This window comes from Rhyacophila brunnea, unplaced genomic scaffold, assembly GCF_057557595.1.
Source record: "Rhyacophila brunnea isolate RB1 unplaced genomic scaffold, BYU_Rbru_1.0 scaffold_8, whole genome shotgun sequence".
In the NCBI taxonomy this organism is placed as follows: Eukaryota; Metazoa; Arthropoda; class Insecta; order Trichoptera; family Rhyacophilidae; genus Rhyacophila; species Rhyacophila brunnea.
In genome coordinates, this window is record NW_028233350.1 from 40,240,792 (window position 1) to 40,262,545 (window position 21,754).

The window sequence follows — 21,754 nt, forward strand, 5'->3', positions numbered from 1 at the left end:
AGTTAATCGTAGCGGTTTTTTCATGTAGAGATTTTAATAACGAATCCAACGATGTATGTATCTTAATTATTTCAAAAAAGTGTTATAGCGGGTTTTGAAATTTAGCGACACAATTATCATCTAATTACATCAATCATCATATCACACCAAATTGCATCGCACAACCACATATTTTAACCCATAGCTTACGGGCCGCACAAAATTGTGTTTTTGCTAATTACTTTTCAAATGCAAATTAACACGTTAATTACAAAATTAATTAAAAGGGCCCGTAAGCATTGTGTTAAAATTTTAATATTCTTCGAATAATACGTTTTTTACTAAAACAGCAAATTTGTGTCGTATTTATCTGACTTAACTGGTAAACCCGCCTTTTTTTAGCTCTCTCAAACAACTTTAGTCCTGTATTTCATCTATTGCCAATTTTTTTCCAATATTTCAAAATTATATTATTCTTGGACTTTTATATCGTACATAGTACGCGGGCCAAAATTATAGTACAAATACTATAATTATAGTACGGTTGGCAACACTGCTCCACTGCTTTCGAAAGTTGCAATGATAGTATGTATTCCTTAATTATCCGCCTCTAAGCAACGCGTGGCCTGCCTGCCCCAACGGGACATCACTGTGCTCATATAAAATTTAAGTACAACTTCCGAAAATATTTTACATACTCTAGTGACTTATCATAACTTTTCGGGTAGTAAAACAATTCGTTTATTTTTTTTCATACATTTGTGGGTGAAGTATCTAATAAATCGAGATTGGCACGTGGAGTAAACCGCAAAAATGATAAAATATGGACCTGATTTTTTTTTGATGTCTTCAAGGTGATTTTGGCAGTTTTATTTCGGCATACTATTGAATAAATAGTAATTTTGATATCATTATGATAGCCTATCTGTTCTCAGCATTTGTGTTCGATTACATACCTACTGCTGTTTTCGTATACATTTATAATATAATGTAACAATTATTATTATGCAATATTAATATTTTTGTATGTTTTAACATATACAACAGCTAATATTATATAAAAAATCAAATTATTGTATTCAAACACTCGCCATACGGATGTTGAGTCTTCCTGTTAAGGTGTATATAAAAAAACAACTAAATTATAATCGCTGTGTATGTATGTATGTGCGATAGATATAGTTTTTGTGGACGAATTGATTTTAAAACATATTAATCAATTTTCTTTTAACGATAAATATAATTTTATATAAAATCATCGATTTTTGTTTTTTTTTGTATTATAATAATTTTAAATATATAATGTCATTGTATATATGGGCACCTACATATATATTTATATGTATTATGTGTCGCTTACACCCATAGTATCTATATTATGAATTTTACTATATCTTTCTCAGTTATCCGTATATCTCGTGTAAAATGTATATTATTAAATAAAGGAATGGGATTTTTATAAGCAAAGCTCTTTTTCATTTTGACAATCTCACATAATAATATTATATACCTTACACCAGTGGCGAGGGGTGGAGGTAGGCTGTTACGATCCGATATAGATGGTGCACACTAAACTTTGTCAGTCATACTTAATTGGTTTCATTGAATTAAAAATATATACTAATTGCAGATGGTTCTGGTTAGTTTTTAAAAATCAATTAAACCCTGTCCAAATAAAACTATAATATATAATTAACTATCCAACGAATAATTCACAAGATTTAAGAATGTACTATTCTGATTATTGAACATACATCATTTTGAAAAACACTTAACTAAACTAAACCCAGGAGATGCAGGGTTCGATTCCCTGCCGGGGTGGCTTACTTTTTTCAAAAAGTTTTTTTCTATTGGTTGTAATATATTCTCTCAGAAAGTTTTTTTCAAAATTATGTATGTTCAAAACTATAATAGTTTAGATAATATGCTATGGGCAATCCGATAAAGTGCACACTTTTCAGTCATACTTATCCCTACATATTACAGATAGTGTTGGTTAGTTTTTTGAAATCCATTAAGATCCGCCTAAACAAAACCATAATCATTGATATACTACTGGATGAATCATATGCTTCTTAAAATGACGCCCGATTTTCAGCGACTCGGCCTTCGTTAAAACTTACTGAGTAAGCCCGGTCTAGCTTGCATCTTACTCTAACTAATAGTCAACGCATGACGACTTGCTCTGTCTGCTTTGCGTTGCAGCCACCCTTAGGTTCACTATTCCAAGAACGCAAATTTAGTTTTACAGCCAGGGCAATACGGGTGAAATTCGGGAATCCATGTTATCGGTCTTAACGCATTATACCTACAAGGAAATATTATAAGACGATATTCGTAATATCTTTTGTGGTACATTTTTAAAATGACACTTGTATGGGAACTGCTCATCTAGTAGTATATCAATGACCATAATAGATAAAAAAATATTCTTTAATGAATTAAATATCTAAAAGTATGTATGATGTAATGGCGTAATATTAGATATTTTGTTGATAGATGAATATTTTTTGACAATAATCTATTACGGCTTGGTTACGCAGGGTTTAATTGATTTTTAAAACTAATCAACACTATCTACAATAATTTGTAGTCTTAGTTCAATGAAAACAAATACTTATGACTGACAAACTTCAGTGTAAACTATTTATGTCGGATCTTAACAGCCTACCTCCACCCTTCGCCACTGCTTTACACACAGGTCTGGATTTACAATGGATACAGCGCTCGAAAAATAATTGTAAAATATCATGAAAAACTCTCGAGGCAAAGAGATACACAAATTTACGAACTTCTAGCTTCTAGCTGCTAGACTATAATGCGTCAATTACATTGAGCTACTTTACGAGCTGCTTGTTGGCGAATTTACAATCTGCCTGTAAAGTCGCCCAGTGTCATCATTGAACAAGCTAACAAGCAGATTGTCAACAATCTACCGAGAAAAGTTGAAAGCCGGTCAACTTTACACGCTACACGCCGGCGTGTGGGCCTACTTCGTCTGCGCAGTAGAGCGCAGTAGCAACCTCCCGGTAAAAAAACGAACTACGTTCTGTCAAAATAGTCGCTGGCTTGTGGCTTCTCAGCGAATGGAAAGTTTTGTGTGACATCATCACAATCGCAGTAGCTGAATCGCCCGCTATTAAATTCGCCAACAAACAGCTCGTAAAGTAGCTCAATGTAATTGACGCATAAGATGGAGCCTAATAATTGGGTACTTAGAAGGTACCTACTTAGAATTATTCTAAGTACCTTTCCGAACGCTCTTCGAAAAAATCTCAAAATACCTACAAATAGTTTCCGTGCTACGAAATAAAAATATATTTATGCAACTAATTTCCTTTCATTACTTAGGATGGCGCGCGTTACTAACAATCTCTTCAATCTGGAGTGATCTTGTGCTGATCTTGACACATCACCTTTAGCCAAAATCGAGTTGCTCACTTTGCTCTGTTGTCAATACTGTATAAATGTTAAAAATCATAGATTTTTAATTTTGTTTTGCGACCGAAAAGCAAGGAAAGATAATTTTAATAAAAACACCATCTTTAAAAAGATGTTTTTTGGGGCCCCAGACTTGTACCTATACCAATTAACCCAGAGTCACTTCGAACGTAAATTCGGCTCGTCATTATGCATACGTAATTGTAACCTACGCCGTTAGTACATTAGTGACAGGATAAGACATTGATTTAACACATAATTAATATACACAACATCTGAAAACTAAAAGCGCCCTTATTTTGCGAGCCTGCTCATACACATCTGGGTTGAATAGGTCATAGCAAAACTTCTTATACAAAATTTATTCTTTCATAACACTTATCCATGCTGTGTGGTTGAATATTGTTTTTTCAATTTGTGTATGAGTCAGAGTTTGGACGTAATTGGTGAGCAAGTAGCTGACATCCATTTCTCGTAAAAATAAAATCTGTTAATACAAACCTCCATTCTGTGGAGGCCCATATGATCCTATTAGGATCGGACATGGTCGAAAGAAAGAGGAAAAGTGGTTGAAAAGGATTCATATCGCTAATTCGTATTTATGTACTCGTACATGCGGCCTTCGACTTTCGTACGTAAATGGTTCCTGAAAATGTAAAAAAAAACTTCATAAAGTGTACTTTAAATATATATTTATTAATGGGTATAATAAATGTAACGAGACATAATATTAGCAATCAGTTGTTTCCTTTATAACCCTGTCAAGAGATAGTTGAAAACCACCCTTTTTTTCTTTTCTTGATAATGAGTTATATAACATGATGTATCTTTATCAAATTCGACTGCATAGAAGCGCACAGTTTTTGCATTAGTATCAACAAAAATCAAAATTTTAAGAAATGTACGAAATAGCGAATTTCACAAAAGTCGAAGGCCCCTCCCTCCTATCGCCAATGCAGTGAGATACTCTACAGTAGCGTTTCCCAAGTGGTATTGACGGTAAAATGAAGGGTTTTTAGTGTATTTTTAATACATACCTACATCCACTTGAATAATTATGGAATTATTAAGTAATGACACAACCAAAAACTACATCGCACAACCACATATTTAGAATAATATGACCATATATTTATGACCATTAATAAAGGAAAATAGCGCCGCAGGCGACATTTTTACTATTAGAACAAATCTTTGATGTGTGTTTTATTTCACTTATTTGGCCGACTCGCCACGCCGGGCCCCAGGCTAGAGCCCTGTCAGCCCCCCCCCCTTGTGGGGGCATGTTTACAATATTCGGTCACGGAATTATCCGTAAAGGAAAAACGGCTTCATATCCTGCTTCGCTAACCAATTGAGAGTCTATGCAATGAAATGTCCACTATGTTGCATTCCATAATCCATCTTACAATGAAGGTTTTAATGTCATGGATGTCGCTAACGCCCTGATAGCAACGTGTTCCTACAAAGTCATCAACATAACCTATATGACACGGCTTCAGTAATTTCCAAAATGGATGTCTCCCTAAGAGCGCATGGATCATCGAGGGACGCTGAAAAATGGTGGGTATCGACTATCGGGGTCAAGAGACTTGTGTAAGTATAAGAATTAACAACAGGTATTGTGACTAAAAACAGATGTAGATGAAAAATGTTCACTACTATTATTATAACCGACCGATTTCGCCTTAAATCTATAAACCTTAGATTATTTGTTATATAATTTTGTTCCATGTATGGGGCAGTAACACAGAACAGATAATAAATATAATTCCGATAGGCTATTATATACCAATACAGTAAATTTTGACGCAGGGTTTTTAATGTGTGTGTCCTACGAAAACTAACCACGCATTATAGACTTGCAACAGTGTGTGTAATACACAAATATTAAATGAGCGTCAATGCATAAACCGAGAGCAGTTGTCAGTATTTAACGAATGACGTATTCTTGACACGTTTTTAAATTTATCCCGTATTCTTCCTTACTCGAGATCGGTTGCCTGCTTCTGCTTACCCGTTAGATATTTCAGTTCCCATTATTTCTGAGTTCCCTGGGCAGTAACCTTTGCTTAACAGAATAAAAATGCCAAAGCCTGTCGCCATAGATCAAGGTTTTGAAACGAGATTTAGTGTACATATTATTTAATGACGGTCAGACCATAAAACGCAAGAAATACAACACCCAACTGTCCTCAAATTATTATTAATATAGAATGCGCGTTTCGTTTACGTGACAAACTTGACTGTATTATTACCTATTAATACAGACGTAACTATTGAAAGTCTTTTAAGTTTAACCCATATTTCTCAACACGAGAATTATACAGTGTCTTCCCTTATTTTTGTTTTCCCTGGTTCAAACAGTCAATAAAAATTATACTTGCTTTATTACATAACATGTATGTTATTTTTTTATTCACCAAAGCCCAAATCGGTCTACTCCAGACCAAGAATATGTAGACGTGAACATTATTTTCCACCCACGGCAGAATATAATAAAAGATGGACATTTATATCAGAACATTTCGTTATCAACACCCAGGCGACCACACAAAAAACATATTTGGGAGCTTCCATTCTGAAGAATATCCATCATTTTTTTAGACGAGACAGATTAGCAGGTGCCACTGACTTCCACATTTACCCATCCCGCAGAAAACCGCACATTCCCCATAGATAGACACCACACTTTGAGTCTAGCGATAAACACCTGACCTGTAGATATAACTACCTAAGGGTGTTCACCTTGACCTGCGAGTTATTGTGAGCTGTCACATCCGCTTGTTATCGAATTCACGTGGCTTAACGGTCTTGTCTTTTAGAGATGCAGATTGCAGAATCAAAATATTAAGGCAACCATTGGATGCCACAAACTTTTTATGATTACTACGTCTCGTAGAATATCGAGAGAAGTGGGGCCAGTCCATTGAGAAGACTGTTCGAAGGCAAATCTTATGGGTTAACAATCCTAAGTTATGAGGTATCTACTGACGAAAAATATATTTTCCCGTTTCTGGGGAGGGGTTCTGGACTTGTATGCACGCCTGCCAACAACATTAAACAGGTTTTATTTTTATCTAAAGTTCATTTGTTCACAAATAGGTTCGTCTTGGTCTGGGTCTGGCCTTATAATATTATTATAAGGCTTGATAGATAATGCAAAATTAGAGTCGGGAAAAGTGGATAGGTTAACAGAGTGGTTACACTGAGTGAACAATCTCTTGACCTTTTGAATATTGATCTGGGACGTCCTGCAATAGGTACTTTTCGCCCTCCAACAGACAGAGGGAGGAGCCCGCGCCCACACGTTCTCAATAAGGGGATGGCCCTTACACAAATAAAAACAATGATTAATTCCACTGTGCCTCATTTCCAGTTGATTAAAATTGGTACCCACTACACACGATGTAAATAAATATATTTTGTTTTTAATTTAAGCAGGGTCAACGATGTCGTTCAGAATGAAGAGCCTTCGCTGGATAGTTTTATTGAATGAATTTTTATTAATGAAAACTCGTCGTAACGCTTCAGCGGTTGCTTAGCAACGTCGCTTGCGGGGGTGTTGGGGAGGTTCGCAGGGTCTAGGTCACGCCCTCCCCGAAATTGCGCGCGCGTCTCAGCATCCCTCGCCAAGCCGGAAAACTCGTTTCCTCTCTTTGTCGCGTTTGCCTACACGCGTTGGCTTCGTATCGAGTGTTTTGTTTACATTACGCACAGTGTTGTCGTGAATTACTCAACAATTGTGTAGATTCCATACAAGAACACGCTATTATTGTTGTGTATGTGTTTCCGGACCAGTTCAGTGGATTGTCTCTGGTAATTTTACAGGTATTTGATAACAATACTTACTTATTCACTTGAACATCAGCGCAATCATAACAATGTTTATTTTTGCAAAATGGTCGACATATTATTCTTGGTAGATACTAGATTTAAGCCATCAAGATGAATATCCAGCTATAGCTCAATGATATTATCGTTGTTGGGTTTATGAAAAAGAAAATAATAAACGAAAGCTCATAATATCGGCCGGGATAAAAGCTCAGTAGCGGGTTTAAGGGTGTAAATCTCCTCTTTGTGATTTTGAGCCCCCACGATAAAAAAAAAAAATCAAACTATCAATATTAATGTATCTATTTCCTAGAATAACATCCTTTCACTAAAAATAACACAACAGTGATGACACAATTCAGTGTCGAAGGATTGTGGTAGGATGTCGAGATTCGACATAAAAAGTGCACACTTAACTCTATCAGTCATACTTATTTATTTTCATTGAAGAATACAAATTGCAGATAGAATTGGTTAATTTTTTAAAATTCAATTAAACCCTGCCTAACCATACTATAATAGTAGAGGTAAGCTGTGGAGTTCCGACAAAAATAATGCACACTTTGTCAGTCATACTTATTTGTTTTCATTGACCTAAAAATACAATTTGCAAAAGGCTATTAAAATTCAATTACACCCTGCCTCACCAACCCATAATAGTAGATGTAGGCTTTCGACAGAGATTCGACAAAAACAATGCACACTTTGCCAGTTATGTCTTATATGAATACAAATTGCAAATGTATTTTAAAATCCGATTACACACTGTCGAAACCAAACCATAATAGATTAAAAATATTCTTCTATATGTATATAAGCTTATCTATGATTTAATTTAATTTTACAACGTTTTTCTTAGATCGTATTCTTATTTGTCCGGTACAAATCTTGCAATCGATTTTTAACTAACTTCCCGACTAGCTAGACATTTGAAACTTTTAGGATATATCAGAACACGATGCCAATGCATTTTTTTTAAATACTTTTAGCCATCTTAAGTAGAATTGGATTCATTTTTAGTTAATTCTGTTTTGTATGAAAAGTTATTTCGATACTATTATTATTTGCTAGGGGGTCCTAGCAGCTAAATTATTAATAATATATACGTGCGTTACTATGGAAATAAATATGGAATGACATTTCATTATTCAGTATTTCTATCAAGTACAATTTTTTTTGATCGTTTAACCTAGTCAAGTCAAGTCAAGTTTATATGATTCAACAGAAAATTAAAAAACGTTGTAAGTATATAAAAAGTTCTTTTTATCTTGTAATTATTAGATAATAATTATTTGACAGAAAAACCTTATTTGTGTACTATCTATTATGGTTTGCTTTAGGCAGGGTGTAATTAAAAAAAAATTAATTTCGATGAAAACAAATAAAGTATCACTGACAAAGTTTAGCGTGCATTATTGATGTCGGATATCTACTGCCTTCAGCCACCCTTCGCTGCTGTAATGTATAGTATGCAAAATATATATTTTAAAAGAATGTAATTTTTTAAATGTATTTATTTTTTAATATTGCCCCCATTAGGGTGAGGGAAGGTAATTCCGTGATGGGTTTTACAGAGTACTATGTAGCAGTGGGCTTACATAATATTAAAATTGCAATATATGTGAATTAAATGGCTGGGTTTCACCTTTATGATAAGCATTAAATAGAATTTGTAAATTTAGCAGCAATTAAAATAATAATAATTTTGTTTGAACCCGAAAACTAACGTAATATCGTGGTAAAGGAAGGTATTAAATTCAGCTCTGCTTAAAGTGGAAATGTAATAATGTTATCTAAAGCCCAGTACTGACACGTACCTACATCTTCCTGCAAACAAATAAACCATGTATAAAACTATCAAAAAGTTGTATAAAAACCGTTGACAATAAATAATTAATAATAACCATGTTGTAATATTCCGTCGCGGATGGAAAATGAAATGAAAATGCACCGACAAACGATTAAGTTAAGTGTTTCATTTTCAGTGGAAGTAGTGAAACGTGGTCTTGTGGAGTGTTTTTGTTATTAAATCATACAATAGCATGCCTAATTCTAAGCAATATTGCGGAATACAAAAAAAAACAAACGTCAACGATTGTATCATTTAAAATTTTCATAAAATTTGAATATGTACCTACAACTTTCGAGCAGTTTATAATAATATAACGTGTGGTATTGATCTCGACTAGGCATTACGATGTGGACTTCCCAAACTACATTTACCTTGTCCTTAAGTTATAAACAAACCAATGTTTGTGCACGTGCATTTGTGTGGCAGCAAATTTTTGCAAATATTTTTGCGGTTTCAGGGTAAAAGTGCTTAAGTCAGTTTGGTTGCAGGTTTTGAAATAAATCACAGTTTTCAAAATACTCTTGCTTAGTTAATTGGTGTATCTTTTTATTCTTTTTTAAATTCTTTTACGTCATTATAGTATACCTAATTAATTTTTCATACTGTGTTATATTCAATGTTTTGAATAACTACTTTTACTTACAGTTAAAAATGATTTTCTCAATATAGCTATTTCTACTACTTAAAATACCTATGTATGCTTACATTAATGACAAAATCTATGATACACAAAAAGGAGCCCAATTATTTACACACATTAAAACTTTAACCCTGCAACCACAGAATTATATCAATATAATTTATAACATTAATACTATCGACAGAAGGTACTTGATGGAATTAAAAATTTAATTCTAATGGTTTTAAGTTTTGTACTATTCCATTTGAGTCGTTTTTTGACTTAATAGGTAGTTAATAAAGTTTTTACTAACTTTATTGTATTCATGTATTATATAAGTTAGAATTAATTGTTTTAATTGTCGATGCGTATTTACCTTTGGTGAGTGCACATCAGTAGCGAAGGGTGGAGGTAGGCTGTTAATATCCGCCATACGTATCTGTTTTTATTGAACTACGACTACAATTTACAAATGGTGTTTTTAAAAATCAATTATACCCTGCTAAACTAAACCATAGTGTTGGTCTGTTTTGTACGATACGACAAAATTGCGCACACTTTTTAATTCATACATATTATTTTGTTTTCGTCGGATTAAGAATACAAATATTACACATATTGTCGGTATTTTGTTGTTTTTTTTTTAAATCATTTAGCCCTTCCTAACCAAACTATACTAGATAAAAAATATTATTCTATCTATAAAATATCCAAAGTTATGTATGATTATTAATTGCATAATTTTAGATATTTTATTGATAGACGAGTATTTTTTTACTATTATCTATTATGGCTTAGTTTTAGCAGGTTTTAATTGAATTCTAACACTATCTGTAAATTGTAGTCTTATTTTAATGAAAACAAATACTTACGTATGGCTGGCAAGTTTAGTACCAAATATTTATGGCGGATCTTATCAGCCTACCTCCACCCTTCGACACTGGTGCACATAGTGCCTGAAGATATCTAAAGGCGAAACCCGGGTCGACAAAAAACGACTCAAATGGAATACCTAGTACAAAACTGAAATTGATTAGAATTTTAATATAATTTGTTTGCGGGAAGGTGTATGTCGATCTGTATTAGGTTTTAGTTTTTTGTATTGTTGAAATAAGTCTATTGTTTTTGAGTGTGGCTGGCGTCCAGTTAAATCCACAGCAGCCCTGCCGGTCGAGGGGAGCGGAAACGCGTGATCAAGAGGTGAGGACTGAGGGCGTGGGAGTCGCGACGATCGTCCTTCTTCACATCCGGTCACTCTCCGCTCTTCTCCTCTCGTATACTTTTGTCGCACTCGACAACCGGATAATTGTATTGTCTAAATCTAAAATGTCTGCTGTTATGTTACTCTGCAGTGTACAGTGTACGTGACTGCTGACCTGTTACGTATAGGGTTGCCAACCGTACCGAATTCGGTCGGAATTGTCCCGGAATTGAAGTCATTGTCCAGTATCACGGTTGGACCGTTTTTGGGATGCGAAATGTCCGGGAATTTTAGAGAAGTCCTCCGAGCAGTAGCACATTTGTACCTTAAAGCAGTGGCGCACCCAGGAATTATTATTGGGGGGGGCCCAAGGAGGAGAATGTAAATTTGTCCCATAGGCTCTTTTTCTTCTTCATATAAATATTTTTACATATTTTTACAATACATGGCGATATATATAGGGACATTTTCAACTAGTTGAAAATGTCCCTCTGAGGCGGACGAAACCGGTCCTAATCTATTTAATAAAAGTGGAATAAGTACTAAAAAAAAATTACGTTTTATTAAATTAAAACAACAATACAATATTTATTCCGAATTCCACCGAAGAAAATGTTCTTTTGATTTACACCACCACCGTAGTGGGTGTAGTCGTTCTTTTCGCAGAATGTTGCAGATTTTTGGTTTTTTAATATTGAGGTTCCAACATATTAATTGAAAATGGACACAAAAAGTATTATTGCCTTTAAATTATACACAACCTACTCAATACAACACAGCCTTATATCTCGTTTATCGGTCTTTTGTCTATTGCACTCGGTGTACCTACACCATGGCTCCCACATCCTGAAACGGGCCCTCAGGCTAGGGCAGTGGTCGGCAAACTGCGGCTCTTTGGCCCCTTGAGTGCGGCTCTGCCACAGATGCTCTCTGTCATATTTGACATGGCTACAAAGAAGAAGCAAAGAAAATGGAAGAGGATAACCGTAAATACAATGTTGAATAGACCGAGACTTCGCGTTTATTCAAAACTTAAATGGCTTCCAGACCTGTATTTATGTGTCGGGAAAAATTGACGCATTCAAATTTAGAGAGATACTACAACTAAAAACTCGTAATTTTGCGCTAAATATTCTGTCGATGATGCAAGGAAGAAAGCAGCTGAGGAGAAGAGTCAAGAAAAATAAAGTTCTGTATTTAATTAGGTACTGAATAAAATCTTTCAACAATGTTAATATTGCAAGTTTTGTGGTAAGTAAAAAGATTTCCAAGAGAGGAAATCAAGAGTAAATTGAGAAATCGATTTATTGATGAGAACCTGGAATCGTGTTTAAAATTAAATCAACAACATACGAACCTGACTTACCCAAACTTTACAAGGAGATGCAAGGCCATTATTCACATTGAGTTTGTCAGTCATTGTCATGATTCAATTTTATGGATACCTTACTTACAATTTAATTTTTATTAATAAATAAGATCATTATTACCTATGATATTCAGTTTTATTCAGTGTACCTACCTATAATTTAATTAGGACTTTAACTAAACTACCTACGTATATAATTTAAGTTTAAGAAATTTGGCTCTCAAAAGAAATCTCAATCGTTGTACTGTTGATATTTGGCTCTATTGACTAATGAGTTTGCCGACCACTGGGCTAGGGTATTTGACGGGCCCCCTATCCACCGCTTAGATTAAAGGCAGTGTGAAACACTACATTAACGTTTTTCAGTGTGTGTTTAGTTCAAATTGAGGGTACTTATACAGTGAATTATTGGCGATTTTCAGTACGTCATCTACTTTAATAATGGAGCTGTCGATACATAATAATCAGAAAATATATTGGACATTTATATAAATTAAAATGTTCATAGTGATGAAGTATAATAGCGCCGCAGGAGACTTTTTTTACTATAAAAGCTAATTTATGAAATGTGTTTATCTCACTTATCTGGTCAACCCGACACGCCGGGCCCCCCACAGCCCGGGCCCCCAGGCTAGACCCCTGTCAACCCTCCCCAGCCATGACCACCACCACCACCGGAATACCACTCCGGAATTCGGGTGGACACCGAGAATTTCATTAGGGAAAGGGTTTATAAAAAAACCTGACATTAGTGTTTCGAAATTAAAATCTAAGAAGTATTACTAAAAAGGGTGCTGGAGAATTACAAATCATTTTTTGCCGTGTTGTTTGTCTAAGCCCAAGGTATAGTTTATTGGCTTTCGATTTCAATATGTAAAATCATTCTGATGATTTTCATATTTTGGAGGGGGCCAAGGCCCCCTGGCCCCCCCCCTGGGTGCGCTACTGCCTTAAAGAGTACTTCACACTCGTTTGTGAATTAATCGATTTTATACCTCGATTATAGATACATTTTATATTACGTAATGTGACAAATCTCTTCTATCAGCATTGAGCAAGAATTACAAATAACTAGCTAGCGTTTGTAGTTTACTTTCGATCCAAAAGAAAAGATTTATTTTAAAATATATTTTCAAGAGATTGCAAGAGTTTTGAGATCATGTTAAACATCATCGTCCGATTTTCAGATGTTATTTCAGGACTCGCTCAACACAAATAAAACATCAAAAGTTTGCATTTAAATATTGAAGAAATAATAACGCTACCTAATCATGTGTTTTATACCTACTATATTGTAATAATAGGTTCGTATCATTCAACCTGAATTGAACAAATCAAATCGCATCGTTGGATTTATTTGATTTGGGACCGTTTGGTAGAATGTCCACAGAAACGCTTTTCTGACGTTTGGCAGATCGTAATTAGTCTATGAACCGTCCGAATTGGTTTGACATTTCATGTCATTCAACTGTCTTACAAGCAGTCTATGATAGTGCGTAGTATTCTTGAATATGGGTATCCATATTATCTGGAGTTTCCTTCAAGATTATTTGAGTCGTTTTTTTTAGTTTAGCGTCCAGAAGACATTTCGGTACAAGTCGCTTTACACTTTTACAGGAAGCCAGGCGGGAACCGCGCTAATTTTCATAGCCGATTTTGGCAAAATTCAAGAATTCAAGAATGAAAACCTTAAGTAAAAGTAACCTAACCTTACTTAACCTAACAAATAATCCAGTGCATCGTCTATTTTCAAAATTTGTTCGCCGCTGACTTCTGTAAACCGATAAAAACCAAAATTTCGTCGATGTCTTTATTTTAAGACATATAATTTTATTTTCTTTTCAATAATTCGTTAAACGATTACTTTCCGACTGCCTTTCCACAAGGCATGTCCACTTTTCGCTCTATTGAATCTCGTGGTCACTTCTGCTCATGAAACATTTTTGCCTACGATCAAGAGGGATAGTTTCCAATCCTGGCGTTTTAAAGGCTTTACATTTTACATTTATATGGGCCTGACAATTATCTACGACCTACGTGGTCACAGCCATGACCTATTCTGGATCAGAACTGTTTCCTCATGTCAAGCTTATCAGGCACCATCAGCTAGAGGTGCAATACTAGGCAATGCGCTCCCCAAAGACATACATTTTCAGTGACGTGCTGTGTATTTTATTTTACCGTATAAAACTGTTTAACTATATTTTTTTTTATTATTTTTTCTTCTTCTCTCTTGTGAGGGTAATATTTGTTATAGTGTAATTTTCATGTTGTGAACGTTCTGAATTTTGATTTGTTATGTCCACAATGTTTTGTTTTCTTAAATAAATAAATGAACGACACACCTTCCACGAAATACATTTTCACGAGACGGATGGTAATTTTAAACACAAAATTACGCGGTAAAATATAATTCAAAATTTAAAATGAATATTTATCCCAGCACGAAAATAATAATAGATGGTGGAGCTTTTAGCAGTGGACTGTAATTTGAGGGTGATGCTGGATTTGTGGATTACGGAATTACGATTAGGGGGGGGGTTACACAAGATGCCAGACACTGCCCTTTATGTTGAGAGGGCTGGCACGCGCTAAGGCCGGTTCGGTGTTCACGCACTCATGCACTGGTAAACGGACGGTAAACTTTTTTATGGATGATAGGTACCTATATTATAAATGTTGATGAATGAAGATGATAAGTTCAGGATGGATGAAATAGATGCGACGTTCACTCAAGCCGTAACAGATTTAGTGCAGCGAAGGTCGAACAGATACGTTTAGTAAGAGTCACGATGTAGTTAGCGACGGCAAAGCTATAACTAGCTTACAACACGTCCGCTTTATGGATATCACTTGAGCTAACTGAAACTTAACTTTCAGCATGATCGATCATGACCCGTGACTGGTGGTCTTGTGACAATAATTGGGGATTTGAGGTTGGTTGAAAGAAAGGATGAATGTGAATATTGTCCCAACAACCAATAGATATATCCATAATACGTGTCTTTTTTGTGAATAAATAAAACAAAATTTACGTCTTAAGTAATCATACTCTCATATGTTTGCATTGCCGAATCACTTTGTGAATAATAAAACATAAAGCCATAAACAAACAACTTACAGTTATTTCGGACTCTGGATTTGCCACCTTTCCGAAATAATACACACTTTTCTCCATAATGTTCATAAATAGACAAGAAAGAACGTAGTGGATAGTAATAGGTACTGTGATATTAATGAAATTATATATAGATACATATATATATGTATATATACATATATACTATATCTAATTAATATTATTTTTAATTCCTATTTCTGCCCATATGTTCCGTCAATAGGTGACAACCCTAGTTATGTAGCGTTGATGAATGAGTCCCCCGGCAGCTGATGACGATTTAAAAAGGGAACCTTTGACCGAATAAGTAGATAAAACTTCACCCAGTGACGTACCGTGTGGGTATGCAGATCAGACACTGCTTACGAGTGGCAAATTTCGGAAACATCACGAAAACACAACTTTTCCCAACAGAGCTTCCCAACCGGTGTGTCACGAGCGATTCGGAAATAGAACGCGCTGTAAAGGTATTTTATTAATATTCCCATAAACAAGCGTATGAATTTAAAGCCGCATAGATCTGCTTATAATTTCTGTAATTACTTACTTACTAACCTTTTAGTCTTTCTGAATATCTACCTACATTATAATTGCACGATTGTTATATTATATTATTATATTAAATAGTTAAATCATATTTAAATGTCAGTACCTACCAGACGAGTTCAGAATGACAAGAAACTTTTCTGATGAGTTGAATGAATATATATTTTTTTATTATCTTACAATCCACATCAGTGGTTTTCAAAGTTTTTCGTTTGACGGCACCACCAGTGTCTAAGAGGCCATCCATCGCTGAAACCGCATTCGGTTTCGAATCGTGTGCCATACTAAACTTATGATTTTTGATCATGAAAATATATTTTCACTAAATTGTGAAAGTGTATGGTATAAACGGATACGATCAGATGCTTATAATATACTTTGTGAAAATATATTTCCATGAACAGAAAAGATAAGCTTAGTTATGGCACACGGTTCGAAACCGCATACAGTTTCAGTCGTGGTCTATCGTAAAGAATATCCATACAATATTATTTATGATTCATTAAATAACAATACAGTCTTAAGTATAGTTAGTTCGACACAGGGTGCACGGTTAACCAACATTCGGGACAGGGTGTTCTTTTCCGGGACGATCCCAGCTAAAGTAAGACGGTCGATATCCTTGATCATTCTGGTCTTATCGGGATCGAACCCGGAACCCCTGATGTGAGAAAGCAGTCCCTTACGCATTGGACTACGGGGGTAGTTTGGCCCTAAAATAACAAGTCATTATTTGAAGATGTTGGTTGAGTTTTGAGTCTTAGATTTTGCGCCAAAAAAATCATTTGAGATATTTTTTAAACCAGAATCCGTCCTAAATCCCATTTTCCTGATAAATTTAAACCTTTTTGCTGTATAAAAAAAACGCTTGATCAGGCAATAAATAAGCTAAGTTGGTAACACTGAGTGTGCATAATTTATTTTTCCGAGGTTACATACTGGAATATTTTATTTTTATCCAGAGAAACCATAGAACAGATAATTAATAATATAGAAATGCACAAACCAGTCGCCATATTATACCAAGACTTTGAAGCCAATTTTGGTTTATGACTTCAGGCCATAAAACGCAAGAAATACAAAACCAGTGTCTTAAAATATTAAGTACCTACCAATATTGAATGCGGGTTTCGTTTACGTGACAAACATGTCGTGTTTTAAGTTTATCATGTAGGTTGGTGTTTCTCCATACTCGAGAATGACAACTTCTTACCCACAAGGTAACCCATTATGCTTGTTTTTGTGTTCCCTGAGGAAAATGCAAGTCGTAGGTAGTTATTTTGTGTTAATGGTTTGCATTGACAGTAATGTCGAATGTCCATAGGCAAAGTGCCGCCCTTGAGCAAACTTAGAATGCCATTCCCTTTCATTTTCACTCGTTCTTTTCAATTGAGTGAAAATTCGTTAGGTACCTACTTGACTATTTATTACAATACCTACCTGTCTAAATTGACAAATTTATAAAAAAAACTTTAAATTTATATATATGCACACCATTGAGTATGAGAGGATTTCCACAAAACCTACCTACTCTCAAACAGTGGTGGTGTTAGGTACGTGGAGGCCTTTGACGCTGACAGCTTTGGAGGCACAGAAAAAATACGATAAACCGCGATAAACAATACAATTTTTTATGCTTCAACTTTTTTTAACTAATGAAACGACTACATTGTCTGTTTTATAGAAAACCCCCACTGCTCCCAAAAGTTGCAATATTATATTTTGTAGTCGTTTATTCATTCGCCGCCCCTAAGCAAGGCATGACATGCCCGTCCCCACGGGACGTCACTGTGTGTCGCCTATTAACCTCGAAACGACCATTTTTCGCAACGAAAAAAGCGGCAATAATACTTATTATGCAACAAATTCGCCCATCAGATTAACCCAACATTTTTACATTATGTTCATTCATTCTAAAACGGCAAAAAAACGGCCCCAAAAAAATAACCATGCCGAAAGGAAAAAAAGCCGCGAGTTTCAAGCCGGAGTCTTCCGAGTTTGAATTCCGCAATGGGTCGCCATGAATGAAGACCGCCGGTGCGGAGCGCGGGGCGGAGGCGGGGGCCGGGGGAGGGAAGGCCCGCGCATGCGCCGCGGACGCCGGTCGTCACACACCGGAGTGAACTCCGCGAGCGCGCACGCCGCGAAACACACTCCAACGACACAGTGCGCGACACGCAGTGATGACATCCCAGTATATACCGAATAGTGTGATTGTGGTCAATTGTTTTTGCAGCATTCGTGAAATAAAGCGATCCTAGCGAATAGTAGGCGCCGTCTACCGGCCGGATCGCGCCCCAAGCACCCTCGTCCCTCCGCGCCCCCTCGCTGATTGATTTTAAAATTACGCATCCGACGAGAAGCGAGTGTGTGTTCAGTCAGTGGGCGGAGAAAATTATTTCTGGCGACGAGAAGTATCTGTGCTTATTTCAGTGTGGGTGAACCGAACGGAACGGTCGGCCGCGGGGGCCGGGAGGCAGGCGGCGAGAATCGGCCTGACCGCGCGGAGGAGGACGCCGCCCTTCCAGCGCGCCCGCCAGCCCCGCACCTACGGTAAGAGACGGCTCCGCAGAGTCGCAGCGAGGCTTAGGGCCCCGGATAATTAGGGCGATGACAATCAAATGAATTTACTCACAACTTATCCCTAACCGGCCTAACCCAAACCGAGACACATCTCTACACAAACAAATAAAAATTATACAAAACTGTCTATAATAATACAGGTATTCAGTGCTGACTTTAGCATACATAGAATACACTCCACATTCATATTATTTTGTTATAAATTTTCAGCAAATTACTGTAAACCTACTTACATATTTTATTATTTATTTTCGGCTATCTTAAACACATATTAGTTCCCTCCAAACCAACGCCCCCGCCCACACTCGGTTTTAATCGAGCGTATCACTTTACCCTACGAACGGGAATATCTCAGGAGCCCAAGTCTCGCCACGCACTCAAGTGTGCTTTGATTGAATTTACTGAGACATAATTTAATGTCTCATGGGTGAGAGGAGCACGATATAATACCTATGATGTATAAACAAAGCTAAAACAATTTTAATTGACAAACTACACATCTTCTGACAATTACAGCATTTCCACGAAACCTACACTGAAACAGTGGCGGTTTTAGGTACGTGGAGGTCTGTGGCGCTGACAGGTTTGGAGGCAACCTTGTGAAATTATTGCCTGTGCGATAAACTGTCATTACAATGGGAATGGATAATACAATACTTATAATATTTTTAAAGTAACATGTCGATTCTTTCTTATGAAGTCACCACATCGTCTGCTTCATGGAAAATAGCCACGGCTCTCAAAAGTTGGATTCTTGACTATTTAGTTTTAGTGGAAGCCAACGACAAACAAATTTTGAAAATAGCCGATATTCTGGATGGTTAGTTAAGTTAGGTTAGGTTATCATTCTTGAATTATTCATGAATTTGGCCGAAATCGGCTATGAAAATTTCCGCTGTTCCCGCCTGGCTTCCAATAAACAGACTTGTACCAAAAGTTGTAATATTTTTTTTTGTATTCGTTTTATATTTCCTTCTTTCGCCGCCCCTGTGCAACGCATGATCTGCCTAATATATTGAATAAGAAACTATTTACCAACAAACGTGTCAATCTCTGGTAAATAGTACCTAAGTACTCCATATTGTTTTGTAATCAAGGTCTTTTGAAACCAAAACCTGACACGTCTTACTTATTTTTGGGTTACAGTAGATTGTGTTTGTTTTGGCCTTTGTGTCTCAAAAGAACACAGTCACCAAAACAATACGGAGTAGGTATAATACCTACTAAACGTTTTTATGTAGATTAGGTTTTATGTTTTTTTTGTATTCCGTCGAGAACCGAATACATGCACCTAACTATATATTATATTGATCAAATTAGTGTGACTATTTTAGGGGGGGAATTGCCGTTTCATCGGAAGTAGCGACGAATAGTCTTGTCACTCTTGTAGAATGTTGTGTTGATGAAGGCACGCAAATTTATGCATTGTGAACTGCTCAAATGACAATTAATACGATAGATATTTTTGCAGTTGTGGGCGTGTACTTGTGTATTGACAAAAGTTTACAAACAATTGTAAAATTTGTATGCGGACTGTTATTCCCTTCGATTTCTCTAGTCTTAATTATCATTACACTTTATGCACCTAATTCACTATTCTTTGGTGATTGTCTCTCACATTCGTACTCTAGTGTGTAAAACATTCATCAGTAGTAATGTAAACATTGCACTCACGAATAATGATGAAGAATAATTCTTAGTAAAACACACAGATATGTACTAATATTATACAATTACAATATTATTCGCACTTAAATAAGTAATGAAATTTTAATTATAAAATTTATGAATATTTTACACTTTGATGGTACCTACTGTTTTACACTATGGATATTTTCGGTTATATATATACGGTAGAATATTTCTGATGTTAAATTTTCTATAAACACAGATATTATTATTTTACAATATTGAACGTACCTAATGAAATTTCCACGATTACGTAAATATTAAGAATCTATACTTGTACTGTTTTACACTAAGGGTTACAATATATTATTATGTAGATAATATTAAATTAAAACAAAGGTTTCATGACAGAATGTCTGGTAGGTATTTAAACTTCTACTGGAATGATCATAGTATGAAACATACATAATTCTGAAAACACTCATGAGAAAATTATTATAGCCAATGAGTGTTTTCAGAATTATGTATGTTAGTATGTTCAATAATTAAAATGGTACATTCTTAAATCTTGTGAATTATTCGTTGAATAAAAGAAATAGTTAATTATGATCACACTCTTAAAATTCCTTATGACATGACAAAGACACGCGTTTTTTTCAATTAGCTGGTAGCTCTTTTTAAATACTTCGTCGTGAATGATTCTCGGATATCGGATACTATAATTCGAATTAGATTCAACATACAAAATAGGCAGATGGAAAGTAATCAGAATCACTAAACAGTAATCACGTAATGTGTCAATGGCTTATCGTTTATCACTATACATTTAATGTATTTGTATTATAATGTGCAATTAATTGCATTGTCACTAGGTATTTACAGAAACATAATATCTTTCATGACATGTCCATATTTTTTTTATTGAGTACCATACCTAGAACCTTCAACATTTGCGTTCCTGTAATTTTTCGATCAATCAAGAATACCAAACCAGTACTGGCGTATTACTATTATTACCAGGGGCAGATTAAGATATTCTGCGGCTTATAAAAATGTTTTTTTTTTTTTAAATTATTAATAACCATGTCCTTGCTTTTTCGCACAATGTGGTTGTTGTGCTGGGTGGAAGGCCAGCGCCTTACCCACTGCACCACGAGAGGCGCCTTATAAAAATGGTTGACTATATACTTTATCTTATTTTCAATGTTTCCTAATAAGATCAGATTTAAGGGGGATCATATATGCCAACAGAGATCCTAGCGGAAAAATACGAAGCTTGCAGTTTGAGATTTTTTTTTGATAATTTACAATTTCAACTGAATGTAATGATACGAATGATACGAATTAATAAATGTGTATCTGAAAACATAAAAAAGATTTTTTTTAAAGTCAAAGATAAAATTATTGTAAAAAAAATGTGAATTTGTCACAATATATTTGGTACATAGGTTACATTATTATTACATTATTTTTATGGTTATATTTACTTTTAAAATTTGGTTTATTAAGTTTTCAAATTTTCAGCATTTAGATTTTTGACTAATTCAGAGTTTTAATATTTTTATATCTATTTTAAAAAACAT

The 21,754-nt window shown here is 35.3% G+C and overlaps 1 protein-coding gene across 1 annotated transcript in view; it reads left to right on the forward strand.

Moving 5' to 3' along the window:
- The first annotated feature begins 18,068 nt into the window (after positions 1-18,068).
- sty (sprouty signaling antagonist) overlaps positions 18,069-21,754 on the forward strand; it is a 149,258-nt gene continuing 145,572 nt past the window's right edge. The window contains exon 1 of the mRNA XM_085959290.1: positions 18,069-18,512. The gene's annotated coding sequence lies outside the window, so the exon portion shown is untranslated. The remainder of the gene's footprint in view (positions 18,513-21,754) is intronic.